The sequence below is a fragment of the Camellia sinensis genome, chromosome 6 (assembly GCF_055761805.1).
Source record: "Camellia sinensis isolate YWXY chromosome 6, ASM5576180v1, whole genome shotgun sequence".
NCBI lineage: Eukaryota > Viridiplantae > Streptophyta > Magnoliopsida > Ericales > Theaceae > Camellia > Camellia sinensis.
The window spans coordinates 45,393,928-45,411,057 of record NC_138966.1 but is presented as its reverse complement, the minus strand read 5'-3'; the positions used below and the strand labels follow the sequence as shown (position 1 = coordinate 45,411,057).

The window sequence follows — 17,130 nt, the reverse complement described above, 5'->3', positions numbered from 1 at the left end:
ATTGCTTATGCTTCCCGGCAACTGAGACCGCACGAAAAGAACTACCCGACCCATGATTTGGAACTTGCTGCAGTAGTATTTGCACTGAAAATCTGGCGTCACTATCTGTACGGGGTGACATGTGAAGTATACACCGACCATAAGAGTTTAAAGTATTTCTTCACACAGAAAGAACTGAACATGAGACAGCGGAGATGGCTAGAACTGATTAAAGATTATGACCTACAGATACTGTACCATCCGGGAAAAGCCAATACCGTTGCCGATGCATTGAGCCGGAAATCGATTGGAAATCTAGCACGTTTGCTCACCGGACAGAAAGAGTTGCTTTGTGACCTTGAAAAATCTGAAATTGAAATTGTTTTACGAGAACAAGGTGGAACCTTAGCTGCTATTTCTGCTCAACCGGCACTGATTGAAGAGGTTAAAGAAAAACAGCAACTGGATGATTTCTTGAAGAAGATCATCGAGGAAAGAGAATCCAAACTGAGACCGGGATTCAAATTTGAGAATAATGTACTGAAATTTCAAGAAAGACTGTGTGTACCAAATGATACTGAACTGAAAAGAAGAGTTCTGCAAGAAGGCCACAATTCGAAATTGTCTATCCATCCGGGGAATACGAAAATGTACCAAGATCTGAAACAGAATTTCTGGTGGCCGGGAATGAAGAAAGAAATTGCTGATTTTGTATCCAAATGTCTTCATTGCCAACAAGTCAAAGCTGAACATCAACGACCTGCAGGCTTATTGCAGCCTTTATCCATACCAGAGTGGAAATGGGAGCATATCACGATGGATTTTATCGTGGGATTACCTCGCTCCAGAAAAGGTATGGATTCAATTTGGGTTATTGTTGATAGACTAACCAAATCTGCTCACTTCTTACCTGTCAAGACAATCTATAATGCGGACAAATTGGCTGTTATTTATATTGATGAGATTGTTAGACTGCATGGAGTGCCTGTGTCTATTGTTTCTGACAGGGATTCGAAGTTTACATCGAGGTTTTGGCAAAGCCTACAGACTGCATTGGGTACTGAATTGAGGCTGAGTAGTGCCTATCATCCCCAGACAGATGGCCAGTCAGAAAGGACCATCCAAACTCTGGAGGATTTATTGAGAATGTGTGTCCTTGATTTTCAGGGAGACTGGGAAAGTCATCTGCCATTAGTTGAATTCGCCTACAATAACAGCCACCATTCGAGCATTGGTATGGCGCCTTTTGAGGCATTGTATGGCAGAAAATGTAGATCTCCAATCTGCTGGGCAGAAGTTGGAGATGGGCCTTTGCTTGGGCCCGAGATTGTGTATGAAACAACTGAGAAAGTGAAACTGATACAGCAAAGACTGAAAACTGCACAGAGTAGACAGAAAAGTTATGCAGATGTCAGAAGACGGGACAGAGAGTATGAAGTGGGTGATCACGTTTTTGTGAAAGTGACACCAATGAAAGGCCAGACTCGTTTTGGAGTCAAAGGCAAGTTAGCACCGAGATACGTCGAACCATATGAGATCATTGAGAAAATCAATCCGGTGGCGTATCAAGTTGCGCTTCCTCCTGAAATGGAGCATATGCATAACGTCTTCCACATCTCTATGTTGAGAGACTACCTTCGGGATCCTTTCCATGTGATTGAGCCTACTCGGATAGTGTTGAGTGATGACTACACTTACGAGGAACGGCCTATACAGATTGTAAACAGACGAATCAAGAAACTGAGAAACAAAGAGATCCCGTTAGTGAAAGTTGACTGGCAAAACCACGGTGGCGTGTATGCCACTTGGGAAAGGGAAGATGACATGGCCAAACGATATCCTGAACTGTTTCCACTGAATCCTGTTTTCTTCCAGAATGGAGGTAACTCGAGTTTAGAGGACTAAACTCTTTATAAGTAAGGGAGACTGTAACAACCCCCATACTGTTTACTGATTAATGACCGATCGATTACCGATAATCACCGATTACTGTTAAACGGAACTGATAATGACTGATAACTGACTGATAATTGAACTGATTAAAAGTATTGAACTGACTGACTGAAATTGAAAACCGAATTGACTGAGTACATGTTAGTTAATTGCATTTCATCTGTTGACAGTATGATTATCTGTTCACGTTCATATGTTTAAACTGCTAATTGAAGGCCTTATCGGCGGCCGAATCCGAAATCGATTAGTGTTCTATGACCCTCGTAATTTATGTGATTTTATGGTATAATTACCTGAAAACTGATTAGGTATGATTACATTAGATTAAACATTGACCAATTGCAAACTTTGCCTTATTTACCAAAGAGCCATCTAGTGGGCCACTACCTAGGCATATTGAGCTACACCACACTTGAATCAAAACATTTCCTCAGCTTCTTTGAGCACACCCCCGAATTTAGAGAGAGAGGAAGTGAGAGACTTGAGTTCACTTGTAAAATTGCTTGGGAATTGAGGGATTTAGAGCATAAGATTGCATAGTTGAACCTCTAGACTTGCATTCAAGGAACCTAGGTATGAATTCCATCCTTTTGATTTGTCTTTAAGTTGATTCATGCATGGTTCATGTCTAATTGTAAAGCTAAGCCTAGAATTGGTTCATTGTTGTTGATTTGAAGCTCAATCTTTGCATGCATGTTAGTATTGTTGGTTTTTGAGTTGTTTTCATGGCAAAATGTCACATGCATGTTCACAAATATGTTTAAGTCCATGATTTCATCATGCTTTGGAAAGATTTGGCTCATAAGAGCATGAAATTGAAGCTTTGAAATAATTTGAATGCATGCATGTTTGCATGTTTATATTGTTCTTGAAATTGGTTTGAACATTGGGTTTCAATTAAACACCTTTGGGCTTTGATTTCGCAAATTGAGCTTTGAATCATGTTTAACTATGTGTTTACAAATGTTTTCTGGAAATTCAGCCCAAGAGGTCGAGTTTTGAGTTGTTTAAACTTGGTTTTGAGCTTGGAGGTGCAATCTGGGTTTTCCAGATTCTGCACTTCCGCTCGAGCGGAGGAAGTGCCGCTCGAGCGTAGAATTCGAGCAACCAGCATCTCTCTGCATTGTTTTGCAATCCGCTCGAGCGGAGGATTGGGCGCTCGAGCGGAGTCTTGTCTCAAGCTCGAGCGGGCGTCGAGCGGGGATTTCACCCATCCAGTACTTTTACAGTACGCTCGAGTGGGAAAGTTTACGCTCGAGCGTGTACCTTTGTTGCCTGTACGCTCGAGCGGGGAAACCTGCGCTCGAGCGGGACTCTGTTTTTCTGAAAATCCTGAAAATGTTTTTAAATGTGCATCTTTGCATCCTCATCCCATTCTAGGCATTCTTAGGCCTAGTTTAAGGCATCTTAATGAGGATATAGATGTAGAACACACCAAGGCAAATTAGGGATTAAGTTATGATATTTCCCAACTGTGTAGCTTAGTGTGTGTTCAACCTGTGAACTATGTAGGGTTGGCAACTGGGGAGACACGCTCTAGCATACTGTAGCCCAGAACTCTGTGAGTAACAATTGTGTAAAGATATGTTCAACTGATTATCTTTTGAATACTGAACTGAACTGTTTACTGAACTGGTATTATTTACTGAATGAATGTATGTCCTTTATTTCTGAACTGTACTGTGGCATCCTTAGTACCTACGGTTTACTGTTACTGTTACTGTTACAGAGATCTCTGTCAGTCCCCTTGTGGAACCACTACTGTTTACTGACTGATGGCCATCATTACTGTTCGGTCTTTTAAGACCTACTGTTACTGTTCTGCTAATGGATGTACCACATATGACTGTTTACTGTACTGAACAACTGGAATACTGATTGAATTGAACTGTTTTCATTACTGTAAGGACATTCATTCTAAACCCCTTTACGCATTATGTTATTCACTGGGCTTTAGCTCACTACTCATATATATATGTAGGTGCTCAGCCACCAGATCGGAGCTAGGAGCGTGGGATAGACTCCAGTTTTGTCAAGCCAGCCTTTGTGCCTCACTGCGAGGTTCCGAGCCTATCTGTTAAGGCTTAGGGGTCTTTTACGATTTCCCCCTTCTGTACTGTTTTACTGTTCTGTATAGACTGAGTGTTACTGTACTGTTATATGGGGTCGAGTCCCTAGTCTGAATGATTGTAAATATTGTGTATACTGTTCTGTACTGTTTATGTATAAATGTATGAAAAGCCTTTTTGCATACAGACTGTCACAGCTCAATGGACACTATTTATTTACTGTATTGGCTTCCGCCAGGCCCTGTGCTCTGTTTTACTGTATTACTGTTCTGCAGGCCTTCGGTAATCTCGGATTACTGGCCGGTTACGGTGCTAAACCCATAGGGCCGGGTTTGGGTCGTGACATCTTGTGTTTTGAGATTTTTACGAAATTATTCAAAAGATTAAGGACTAAAAAATACTACTGATATAAAATAAATCACATAATGATATACAAATACTCACATGTTTATGGATCTCACACAAAATGGGAGCCATAAACATGCGAGTGTCTATCCATCATGCATTAGTAACGTTTTTAAAATTAGAACGAAAATGTATGTTATTATTATATATTAAAATGTTATGATTTGTTTTTCATGGACATTAATTACAAACCATTGCAGATTCTACAACAAATAAAATTGGGTTGCTCCAAGAAGAAAGCAACAGTGATGTAAATGTAAGTATATATGAGGCATACATAAACATACCATGAATTTGCAAGAAATAAAAGGATTTGTGCAAAGATTTGTAAATGAAAAGAAAAAAAAAATCTTCACAAAAAAAAAAAAGAAAAAAAAAGGGATTTGTGAATGAAATAGAGAATGAATTTTTTCACAAAAATCTCTTCCTTATTATTTTCTCTCAACAAATTGCTTCACAAATTCAAAATCCAAAAATAGTCCAAAATGCACAAAGACCCCAAAGAGATAACTAAAGCATGCACAAAAGATTTGCCATGGCTGCCAAAAAAACTTCAATATTGTCGAAATTTTAAAATTGACAATAATATTTTTTAATTTATTTATTTATTTATTGTCAGACTCTTCCATCATACCTTTGATTTCAACACACTCACGCACATCTTCTGTGTGTGTGTGTGTGGCTAACGAGAAAGCAGAGGAAAATACAAAAGAAAGGAAAATTGAAAACCCCAACCCATAAAACACCATAAAATCTGCAAAAATCTGCAAACCGTATAACTCAATAAGCATTCAAGATCCAATAAAATCTGCACACACCATCATAACTCAAATCTGCACACACCATAATAACTCAAAAATAAAATCTGCACACACGAAAATCTACACACCATAATAAAATCTGCACACACGGGTAATCCAAATCCAAACCGTATAACTCAAACCATATAACTCAAAAACACAAAAACAGAGCAAGGAAGACAGATGTTACACTGAGAGAGTGGTGGTCCCGACGCCAACGAGGCTGGTGGTCTTCGGCAATGGCTGAAGCTCCAGCTATGGTGGAAGAGAGGAGGGAGGAGAAGAGCAGAGCAAGAGCAAGAGCACGACCCAGAGAGGGAGGCCAACTGGCTTCGGGACTGTTGGACTTCGGACTTTGCTCTGTTGGGTTTGGTAACCGGGTACACGACTGAGAGAGTGGTGGTCCCGACGCCAACGGGGCTGGTGGTCTTCGGCAATGGCTGAAGCTCCAGCTATGGTGGAAGAGAGGAGGGAGGAGAAGAGAAGAGCAAGAGCAAGAGCAAGAGCACGACCCAGAGAGGGAGGCCAACTGGCTTCGGGACTGTTGGACTTCTGACTTTGCTCTGTTGGGTTTGGTAACCTGGTACACCGGTTGCCTAACTTAAGAGAAAAATTATTTAATAACTTAGTTATGACCTGGTTATGAAGTAATATGGTATAAGTAAATAATTGAATATAACTAAGTTATGAGTTAATATGGTGATAGTTATGACTAATATGGTATAGGTTATGATATAAAATCATATAAGTTGATAACTAAATGTATAGTACATCAAAATGTACCATAGCATCACCCTCATATAAGACACAATTAATTTGTTCAACAATGATGGGTAGCTTGAATTTTCATAATCTGAATAATTCGAATGACTCAGATTTCTCAAAACGACGTCGTTTTGATATATTTAGACCACATAAATTCGAGGTACGAAGCATTTTTGTAATTTGTTATTGTTTGGGGTAAACTACAATAACACACTTTTTATCTTTTTTAGATCACATCACCTCTTTACTTTTCTATATATCTTTTCATAAAAAAAGTCACAAAGTATACTTATTTAAATCATCACAAACAATCAAACATTTCAAATGTAAAATATTACTATACATAACGGATTAATAATCTGAAAATGATTAGTCGGCTTTCACTTACAATGATGCCCATGGTGTGTACATCTCAACTTTCACTTGCAAGGAAACGAAACTCACTTTCTTCAGATATCTGACTCTCTTCATAGAAATAGGTTCTCTCCATTTTCCATCTTATTTTCTCTTCCTAAAATATTTTCCCACTCTTCCTCATTCATTCTCTCCCCAACTATTTACGATATTCCTTGTAACTAAACTACCTCAATAGAGGTGTCTTTTTCATAATAGCTGTAGTTTCAGTTTCTAGTTCAATATATTGAAGTTTTTGCAGTCCACAAATTCCTAGATACAGTAAATGTCAGCACTTGAATCTCTTCATCCTCACAAGATGAAAGGAACTTGAAATTTGGATTTGGGTTTCATTTTCCCGAGAAAATGGAGATTTTCCGGGATTCCGTCCTCTGTTTCTTGCTCTTTCTTGTCATTCTCCCTCCTTCAATAGCTCAGTTATCTCCATCAGAAACCAGAATTCTTTTCCAAATCCAACAAATTCTTGAATACCCAGAAGCCCTTCAAGGATGGAAAAACTGGACCAGCTTCTGTTACCTCCCTCAATCACCATATCTAGTGATTGCCTGCTCGGAAAATCACATAACAGAATTTTCTCTCGTGGGAAACAGAACCTCCCCTCCCGATCCCACATTCCACCAAAACCCACCTCAGGAAACTTGTTTGTTTCTCAGGAAACTCTCTCTGATAAATTCTCCATCGGTACCTTCTTCAGAGTCCTAACCAAGCTCTCCAATTTGAAAGTACTCTCACTAGTGTCCTAAGGCTTATGGGGTCAATTACCCGCAACGATCAACAGACTAAAATCACTCGAGAAACTGAATATCAGTTCGAATTTCATCTCCGGAGAAATTCCTGGATCGATTTCAGTTTTGACAAATCTCACGAGCCTTGTTTTGGCTGACAATCTCTTCAATGGGAGTGTTCCAGACATGAAAAGCTTACAATCTCTTCAAGAGATCGATTTAAGTATCAATCGCCTCGGGCCTGAATTTCCATCTATGAGTACCAATCTTGCAACAATCAAATTAAAAAACAATTCTTTGAGATCTGGAATTCCTTCACAGATCAAGGACTTTGATCTGCTTCAACGATTCGATGTATTGGGAAACAAACTTGTGGGTCCTATTCCATCTCCTCTGTTTTCTCTGCCTTCAATCCAGTACCTCAATTTGGATGACAATCAATACAATGGTGCTCTCTCATTGAATCTATCTTGTAGTGTCAATCTCACTTTTGTTGATATTTCTAGCAACTTTTTGATTGGGAAATTACCCGCCTGCATTGGATCAAACGCCACCAATCGAACTGTACTGAGTTCATGGAATTGTCTGACAAGTGGAGGTTTGGAATATCAACACCCGTATTCCTTCTGTCAGAAAGAAGCATTGGCGGTTATTCCCCGAATAGGAATCGCGAGGGGCAGTCTAAGGGCAAACGGTATTTTGGTGGTGTTGTTGGGGCAGTTTTCGCGGTTGGATTGTTGATTTTGATAATTTTTAGAAGAGAGAAGAAGAAGAAGAAAAAGAAAGATGATAGTTTCGAATGCAATAGCTTTGTTTTGGAGAAGAGCTCTGTTCGGAGCGAGCCTGCCATTGATGGAAGTAAGCTCTTGATCTTGATCTTTCTTCTTCCCATTTTTTACAAAATTCATTTTACCATGTTGTTGCTGCGATATGGCCCAAAATGTTTATTACTTGTGATTTTTTAAAAATATAGTCAAATATGGTTCCCATTTTTTACAAAATCCATTTTACCATGTTGTGGAGGAAGACCAAGGGTATAAATGTCTTTTTACAAGTAAAGCCAACAGAATTGGTTTTGCTATATATTCAAAACTATATGAAGAATATTTAGCTGTTTTAAAAAATTAGGAAACCAAGTGCTATGGAACCACAGGTGGGCCTAAAATGTACTTTCATTCATTCTCTCACCTTGGTTGTTGAGAAATCACTTAAATGTTCATTCAAAGTTCATGAAAATAGCTTGGTTTAGTGACAAAAAAATTCGATTACATAGGACATGTACCACAAACTATGACGATGCTGTTGATGGGGCTACCACCATAACATGTTTTCACATTGGAGGAAATGGAAGATGTGACAAACAACTTCGACCCCTCAAATTTGGCTGGGGAAGGATCTCAGGGACAGGTAAAAAGAGTTAGATCGACACAAATTTCATTGAACGAGACAAATTAGAGCATCTTACTATTTTCAATCTTATTCACATTAATCAATGAACAATTAGTTTTCATTGATTACAGCTCTATAGAGGATGGCTCAGAGACGGCTTGATTTGCCTGGTGAAATGTCTGAAGTTGAAACAAAAGCATTCGCAACAAAGCTTGCAGCAGCACGTGGAAGTGATATCGAAGCTAAGGCATCGGCATTTGGTCAGTGTTCTAGGACACTGCATTGTGACATACCAGAACCACCACCCCAATGCAGCTAGCACTGTCTTCATTGTCCTTGAACATGTTGCAAATGGGTCTTTGAGGGATCACCTTACAGGTAAAATAAATAGCACACTTCATGTCAATGTCCCTGACACAAAAAACATACAATGACCAAAGTGAAACTAGAGAAACCAATGATGGGCTTAGCCCCCTTTTGTCACCCAAAAAAATAATAATAATAATTTTCATGTAATTTACCTATTCTTTATAATTATTCTTTTCAACAAACATTTCATAAACACGTGTATTTTTTGTTTGGACATAAATAAGGATATTTTTATAAAGTTTTTTTTTTTTTTTGTATTTATTATATAATTTTAGATAGCTTATTTGGGATTATACTAAAATGTAAGGTTAATTACACTTTACCCCTTAACTACCATTGAATATCACCTTATCATTCTGTTGACTTTAAAAATACTTATAGACTCTCAACTATCAAAAGTTGTACAAAGACCCCATTTTTGGAGGAGAAAGGTGAAGAATTTTGATAGTTCAAGAATTTATGAGATTAGTTCCACAGAGAGAGAATCTGACATAAGGCAATGCCTGTGTTTTTCTGAATTTGGCAGATTGGATAAAGAGGGAGTATCTGAAATGGCCACAGAGAAGGAGGATTGCAGTGGGGATTGCCAGGGGAATCCAGTTCTTGCACTCCGGAATCACTCCAGGAATGTATGGAAATGATCTCAAGATCGAAAACATATTGTTGGACAAAACTCTCACCGCCAAAATTAGCAGCTCAACATTTCATTGCCATCCAAGGTGGGAAATTTTTGATTTCAAGCTTACATTATTACCAATTCCTGAACATTGGCAACCGGGTTTTTGCTTTTTCGTGTCTTCAAAAAATGAAAAGTTTCATGACACTTTTACGTGTGAAATACTTTTTGAAAATTAGCAATTTTTTTTTTTTTGCATTTAGGTTAAAAAAGTACATTTCACATTTCTTGTCACTTGTATGAGTTAGTACAGAAAAAAAATTGACGGTAATTTGAAAGAAGTAGCCATATTGAAAGTGAACTTAAAATATATGTAGTTAATATTGTTCAAACTGAAATAATTCAAACTAAAGTAAAATTTGAAAGCTACAGAGGTAAAAATATGTAAAACAGGACAGAATAAAAATAAAAATAAATAAACATGTAGTTTTATTTCAAAGTAAATTGATAATTACAATAAATAAATTGACACAAGATGCAAGTTATGTGAACAACTAATATAATTTCTTTTTTCTTTTCCATAAATTCAAGATCAACAGAACCTTACATTACAAGATATTGATTCCATTAAGGAAACCCAATGACAATTACCACAAATATTGGAGTAATTTGTTCCAACCTTCCCAAAAAAAAAATTGCAAATCAACCTTGTATTTGTTAATTTAACTTGATTTTCCAATCCAATAACATTCTAAATATGGAATGGAAGTAAAACCCAAATTCGCCAGGACTAAGAAAATCGTTTTCAACCAAACACCAACTCAGAACTGGCCACGTCCAAAATCAAACCCATGAGGAATCATAGAAGTAGCACAATCACTCATCAAACCCAGTCCGCCATGATTCGCACTTTCATTCATACCAAACATCATTGAAGAATTCGCACAATCAAACCCATGAGGAACCGTAGAAGTAGCACAATCACTCATCAAACCCAGCCCACCATGATTCGAACTTTCATTCATACCAAACATCATTGAAGAATTCGCTTTCATTATCATCAACTCATCAGCTTTCATACTCACATTCTTCTTCAACTCCTCCAACGCCGCCACGTACTGCTCCAGCTCCTCTAATCCTAGATCATCAACCGCCTCATCCCACCAAAATCCGCCGTCATTCGCCGCCTTCTTTGTCTCCTCAATCACCGCTCTCCGCCTCTTCTCCGCCTCCAATTCCTTCGAAACTTGGGCGTATTTCTCGTTGAAATCGAGCACCGAAGGGCCGTTGTTCTGCTCGGCGGCGGCGGAGGTTCCGGTGAGGTATCGATCGATCACGGCGTCGACGCTGGGTTGGCCGAAAGCGAAGGTGCGCTTTCCGGGAGATTTGACGACAATGGCGATCTCAGCGCCGCTGAGGATGCAGAGTTGACTGGCCTTCTTGAAGAGGCCGGCACGGCGTTTCGAGAAGGTGACTTGGCGATTGCTTACGCTCTCAATCTTCTTGATTTCGATCTTCCGGCGGCCTTGGGTGGTTGTCTTGGTGGTGTTCATGGTGACCATGCAAGAGAGAGAGTTGTTTGCTTGGAGAGAAAGTTAATGGGGGAAAGCTGTTGGAAAGAGAGTGGTGATTTGAGATGTATTTATGTAAAGTAAAGCATGCCTTGTTTTAGGAAAGTTCTAGAATTTTGCTGATCACGGATCCTTAATATATGTCAGTGTTGTTATAAGGGAAGTTTTTATTTTTAATATTGGAAGTTGTCTGTAATATGCAAAAGGTTTGTCCAACAAATATTACACATTAGATTCCTGATTTTTACAAACAATCAAATTTATTTTTAAGTAATACTTTTGAACGTAGAGTAGAGTGCAGAGTAGAACTCATAGAGCATGTTTGATTGGATGGATTAGAGTATGAGACTGTAATTATTAATTCGTGAGCCCAATTATCTTATATTTGTTTTAATATTTGGTTTAGGATTATTAATCTAATAGATAATTAATTCAACAAATTTGCAGAATTATTAGTAATGGGGTGGGGTGAAATTATTAATCTAATGGATAATTTATCATATTAATTCAATTGGATAGTGAATACCACAATATTTTGATAATATTATTAATACCTCACGACTAGTCTTGTGAATCAAACATGGCTATAATTTTATACCGACCAAAAATAATGTTGAGAATTTGAGTCGACAGAACGATTACGGCATTTTCATTGATTTAAAGATTGAATTTAGCCGATGATTATAATTATTTGTTCATAACCAATGTCATTTGCAAATTGTAACCAAATCATCGCTTTATCTCATAACCAACATTATTTTGTAAATTCCACCTAACCACCAATAAATAAATAAATAAATTATTTTTCACCCCAATAACTTTTCTAAAATAAAAATCGAAAACAGGACAGAATAAAAACACAATCAATCAAACTGTTTATTTCATCAAATAGATCAGTCTTTCTGCTCAACTCCTCTTGCATTTTTGAAATGTTCTCAGTTAGGTTCAGAGAGCCCTCTCAATGGACAAGACAACCCCAACAGGCTTTCCAGGTAATATTTTTTTCCACTTAATCTTCATTGTCATCTTTAAAACCTTGAATTCATTTTCATAGAAGCTCTGTATGTATATGCAGCACTGAAAGTGCAAAAAAGAATGATATTTATCAACTGGGTGTAATTCTACTTGAAGTAATTTCTGGTAAACCAATCACATCCGAAACTCAATTGGCTGAGCTCAAACTTCAGGTATATATTTATTTTCCATCATTTTCTCTCTTCATTTCCTTCAAAATCTCAAAGGATGATGATTCGGTCCAACAGTAAATGTTAATGTTGGCATTTTGAATGATGTGGGTTTGAGTCACTGAAATAACCTTGGAAAAAGATTGAGAACATCTTATTCTTACTTGGGAAAAGATATCCATCCTCCCAACTCACTAATGGTGTTTTATGACTTGCCCACCATTTTCTTATTTTTTTTTGTAGTATGTAACCATACAACCAATATGATGTTATGATAAGACAAAATAATTACTTAATTATGCAAATACTTGCCCAATAACAAGGGACTATCTACTTATATGTCACAAAAACAGAGGAATAATAACTGAACCAATCACGAAACACTATTGGTTGGGCATACAACCACGTGATGTTGCAAATGCATGTGATAAATTATATCTTAAATCTCATAGCGTTCTATCTTAATACACTTCCAATCATTAAATTGTGTGAGCATCTCGAGACACTTAAATCTCAAGGCATAATTCAATGGTTGTTAGTGCATTAAGACAGAGAGATGGAATAATTTAGAGAAAGATAATCTTGTATTCCTGAAAAATACCCTATGTATAGTGTAGATTCAAATTTTGTCCACATTTCATTTTCAAAGTACTTTTCAAAGAGAATTTTTTTGGGAGCACACACCATTGCTGATTTTTCTTTCTTCAAATTCTAGTATCCTGCAAGTGTGCTTGATCCTAATTTGCTTCAACTTCGTTTTACACTTCACAGCTTGAAAGAGGTTTAGCAGAGTCACCATTGAGATTGCGTGAAGCAATCGATCCTTCCATTCGTGGCACATTTGCACACGAATGATTAAAAACTGCAGTCGAAATCACCATGAAATGCCTCAGCAAAGATTCAATCTCACGTCCCACCATTGAAGATGTTCTTTGGCACATGCAATACTCAATTCAAGTTCAAGAAGGATGGACTAGCAGTGGAAGCCTTAGCACAAAAGTCTAGTATTGCCTTCAATTAAACTTCTCAGATTTGCAGTGTTTGTTACCTGAATTTCATTATCTTGTGGTGTAATTCAGCAGCTATCCTGTTGAATTTCATGATCATGTGTAGTTACTCTGTATAGGGCTTTAGTGATTCAACAATGTATCCCCCTTATGCTTTTATAAAATTGTAAGTGCATAGAATTTACTAACAAAATCGAACAGAACCCTCTCACATGAGGTGGAACTCACTCGGTTCTGTGATTGAATTCTATGCATATAGTTTCTTTTTCTATTTTGAAAAGAAATAGGGCTCAACATGAATGGAGTTGGTTTGGGTTAATTAGAATCAAACTCAAAATTTAACTGCACTTGCTTGGTTTCAAATTTTTAGATTCCGAATTTAACCAATCATCTTTTTGGTTCTACATTAATTTAAGAAAAAAATTTGCTTTATCCCCTAAAATTATCACACTAGTGTCAATTTGTTTTCTCAAATATTGATTTGAACAGAACAATTACCCCTTAAAATATTCAATATTAAATAAAATACAAAACACAATTAATTGTAGCAAATTATTTTATCTGTCGGAAATATTAAATCACTTGATTGATTGCAGTAAAATAAACTAATATCAATAGTTTAAGGGGCAATTATTCACATTGATAATTCTACTTGGAGGTGGCAAAGTAATTTTTCCCTTAATTTAAAATTTTCATAATTATAAAGCAAAATTTTAGAAAAATAATTTGTAAAGTAAAATTGTTGTAGTATAAACATAAGGATAACCCTTACAATGGGGGAACAGAGCAAAATTATAGAGTAGAATTGTACGTAGTACATAAAAATTATGAGTACGTAAACAATTTTTATGACAAACATTTCTTTAATAGCATTTCTTTAGAAATTTAATGACAAACATTTTTTTATGTACTCAAGGTAAGAGATTTTGGACAAGAGTACCTAAACAAGGTGGAATTCTATGAAGACGGAACAATTACTCCTTCAACAGTCCCTTTTGCCACTTTCTAATTGGTTTCAAACCTTCAAATTTTAATAACTTCTAATTCACATATCCATTTGTGTGTGTGTGTGTGTGAAATTTGCAATTTAAAATCCTCTCAAAATCTATAACATGATATGAAATTCTATAAAATAAATTAACAAAATCATAAAACTTCACTGCATTAGTGAAATCAATGAAATTTCTTGTTGAGCATTAAAAGTTCTAGAATTAAGGATCAATCACAAAAAAACTAGGTCCCTAAGTATAAAGTTCATGGTAAAAAGTTGAAATAGAGGGTTTGAAAATGAAAATTTTGAACTTTTCTGTTTTAAAAAGTGAAAACAGTGAAATTTCCCTGAATTTGCACTGTACAAATGTATTTGTGTCAAATTTCACTGACCAAACAGTTGAAATTTCACCATCTTAAGGAGGTGGAACTTAACTATAACAGATAATTTCATTCCTAATTATCCATTGCATACATGCACAAGTATAAGATATTAAAATTATTAATCCTGCTTTGTCTGAGATAAAAACAGAGCTGACCAAGAGAAGGAAATACTCTCATAGCAGAACCTGAACAAGTTTAAGGACAACAATTGTACATCTTAGAACACCAGTGTAGTTCGTCTATGATACTTGTATCGGCCTCAGTAGGCCGACAACGGGTTTTTAACAAGAAATTTTTGTATGTACATTAACTCGGACGAAAAAAGCAAGACAGCAAGCTCAACAGGAACTAAAATAGAGACTAAAATTCATCCATAGAACATAGCACACACAATATAATTCACGGAGTTTGCAATAGAATCGTTTCTAAAGTTTCAATGCTATTCAAACATGCCATTAAACTATTTTTTGGATGTTTAATCGCACCCTACTACAAGGGGTATCAGTCAGCCGTCCAACTCTACTCAACAATCTCCCGTACTCTCTTGTTGTACTCCCGCTTGTTCTCGCTAAACATTCGTGCAGCTTTAGAATTGGCCAGAGAGTTTGGGTTCAGGTCACAGAACAATGATTGCAATAGAAAAGTTCACGGTTAAAAAAACATTACATGCAAGAGATGGGAACAATACCCCTCAAAAAATGATGACTATAAACACGTTCAAAATCATAAAATATACACATACACAAACACACATACACATACGGAGATGGAAGGAGGGCAACATAATATTTGTGCTGCATCATAACTACTGACTAGATGTATGAAGTCATCATAATGTAATGCCATTGATAACACTGCTCTATACATGTACCATTTGACAAATAGTGTCTCAAGAGGAGTGGAACCAGATGTGGTCATAGATTGTAAATACAAAACTTCTTCAGTAGACGAAATTAACTGAGCTATGAAAAGACAAATCGATATACCTTCCTACAGAATCCAATTCAAGAATCCAGCTACCTTTCTATAGCTTTTTCCTTATGCTCTTCCTCGTATTGTATGCATTAACTTTAGCTACTTATCAACCTCATTCACAAAGAAGTCATATTAAGGGACACAGTGATGTAACAAAATTCCTCAACCTTCAAATTCATAATAATAGAAGCCTGCAAAAACAAATAAAAGTACAGATCATAAGAGCATAACCATTTGGTTCAAATCTATACAACGGTTTCAACAAGGGCTACAAATCCGTGCATGATTATCAGGGGCACAAAAGCTGTTTAAAAGCCTGCTTAATGTTGTTTTTATGCAATGATTTATGAAACCATACCAAAGCTTCTCAATGTATTATTGAGTGGAACTGTCAGAGGTCCAACCAATCTCCAACTAGATTTACCAAAGGGGAAATATCAATTCAGTCCAACTTCTGTAAAATAATTACATATTAATGATAAACTTTATAAATATTAAAATACTAAGTTATAAACTTCTTCATGAATATGTAAATATTTTTGGAAAAGACCATTGTTATGTAATATCCCTTCCCAAGAGCAATAAAAATTGGAAAAAAAAAAAAAGAAGAGAAGAAAAAGAAGAACAAGAGACTATTAGTTCTGGTGGGGATTTACCACAATCTTCTAAATCTATGGGTGGAGGCTCACCCAAAATCAAAAGCCTCACAACCTGAGAACAAGGACTCAAAATTCATCACCAAATAACAAAAAACTCTCTTTTGCAATGGGCTACACAGTAACTTTTTCTTACCTCTTTTTTTTTTTTGAAGGTGGGGTTAGAGAAAAGCATTTTTAACACTACCTAAAAAATTGACAACAATAATTCCTTGTTTCCTTTAAAATGAACATTTATAACTGCCTAAAAAAGTAAGTAGCCCAAGAACAACAAAAAAGAAAGTGTCCACACTCCACCACATGAGCTTGGAATGGAAAGAGAAAAGATTGATTGGGTAAACATTGTCGACCCCATGGACTCATTGTTCATAATGCTTAGGGTAAATGCAATCAATCAATTAATTCAAACTCAAGACTTCATTAAAAAAAATTATTTTAAAAAAAAAAATTGTTCATTCATAAGCTTGCTACAGTTTAGTTGTCGTTGTTTCCATACTCTACTTCAGCTTTAACTTAGAACCCCTTCAATCCCATTTGTTATCAATAGTCACACTTGACAGTACTAAGTTCAACACACGACGTACAAAGTAATAATCCCATACCTGGATGGAGGTAAGTATAGCAGCCACATCATAGATAGGACTCCACTAATTTTGTAGAATATCCAAACAAATACTTCCATCTGCATAAACTGCCAAAAGGCAAGGCAAAATGGGGACATAATGTTTTATCAGCAGATACACACATTTCATTTTATGAACATATAAAAGATAACAATAAATGGTAATTGTAAAAGCTACAGTAATAGAAACAATATAATAATGATAGGGCAGGAGAAGAAACTTGACAAGTTATGTGACTCCAGAAACCCCCCCAAGG

The 17,130-nt window shown here is 36.6% G+C and overlaps 1 pseudogene across 1 annotated transcript; it reads left to right on the top strand.

Moving 5' to 3' along the window:
* The first annotated feature begins 6,416 nt into the window (after positions 1-6,416).
* On the top strand, positions 6,417-13,467 carry LOC145789364 (putative LRR receptor-like serine/threonine-protein kinase At1g14390; annotated as a pseudogene). The gene is made up of 7 exons (XR_014332324.1): positions 6,417-7,968; positions 8,384-8,517; positions 8,631-8,877; positions 9,395-9,587; positions 11,995-12,047; positions 12,131-12,242; positions 13,011-13,467. The product of XR_014332324.1 is annotated as a putative LRR receptor-like serine/threonine-protein kinase At1g14390 (transcript).
* Positions 13,468-17,130: the final 3,663 nt, after the last annotated feature.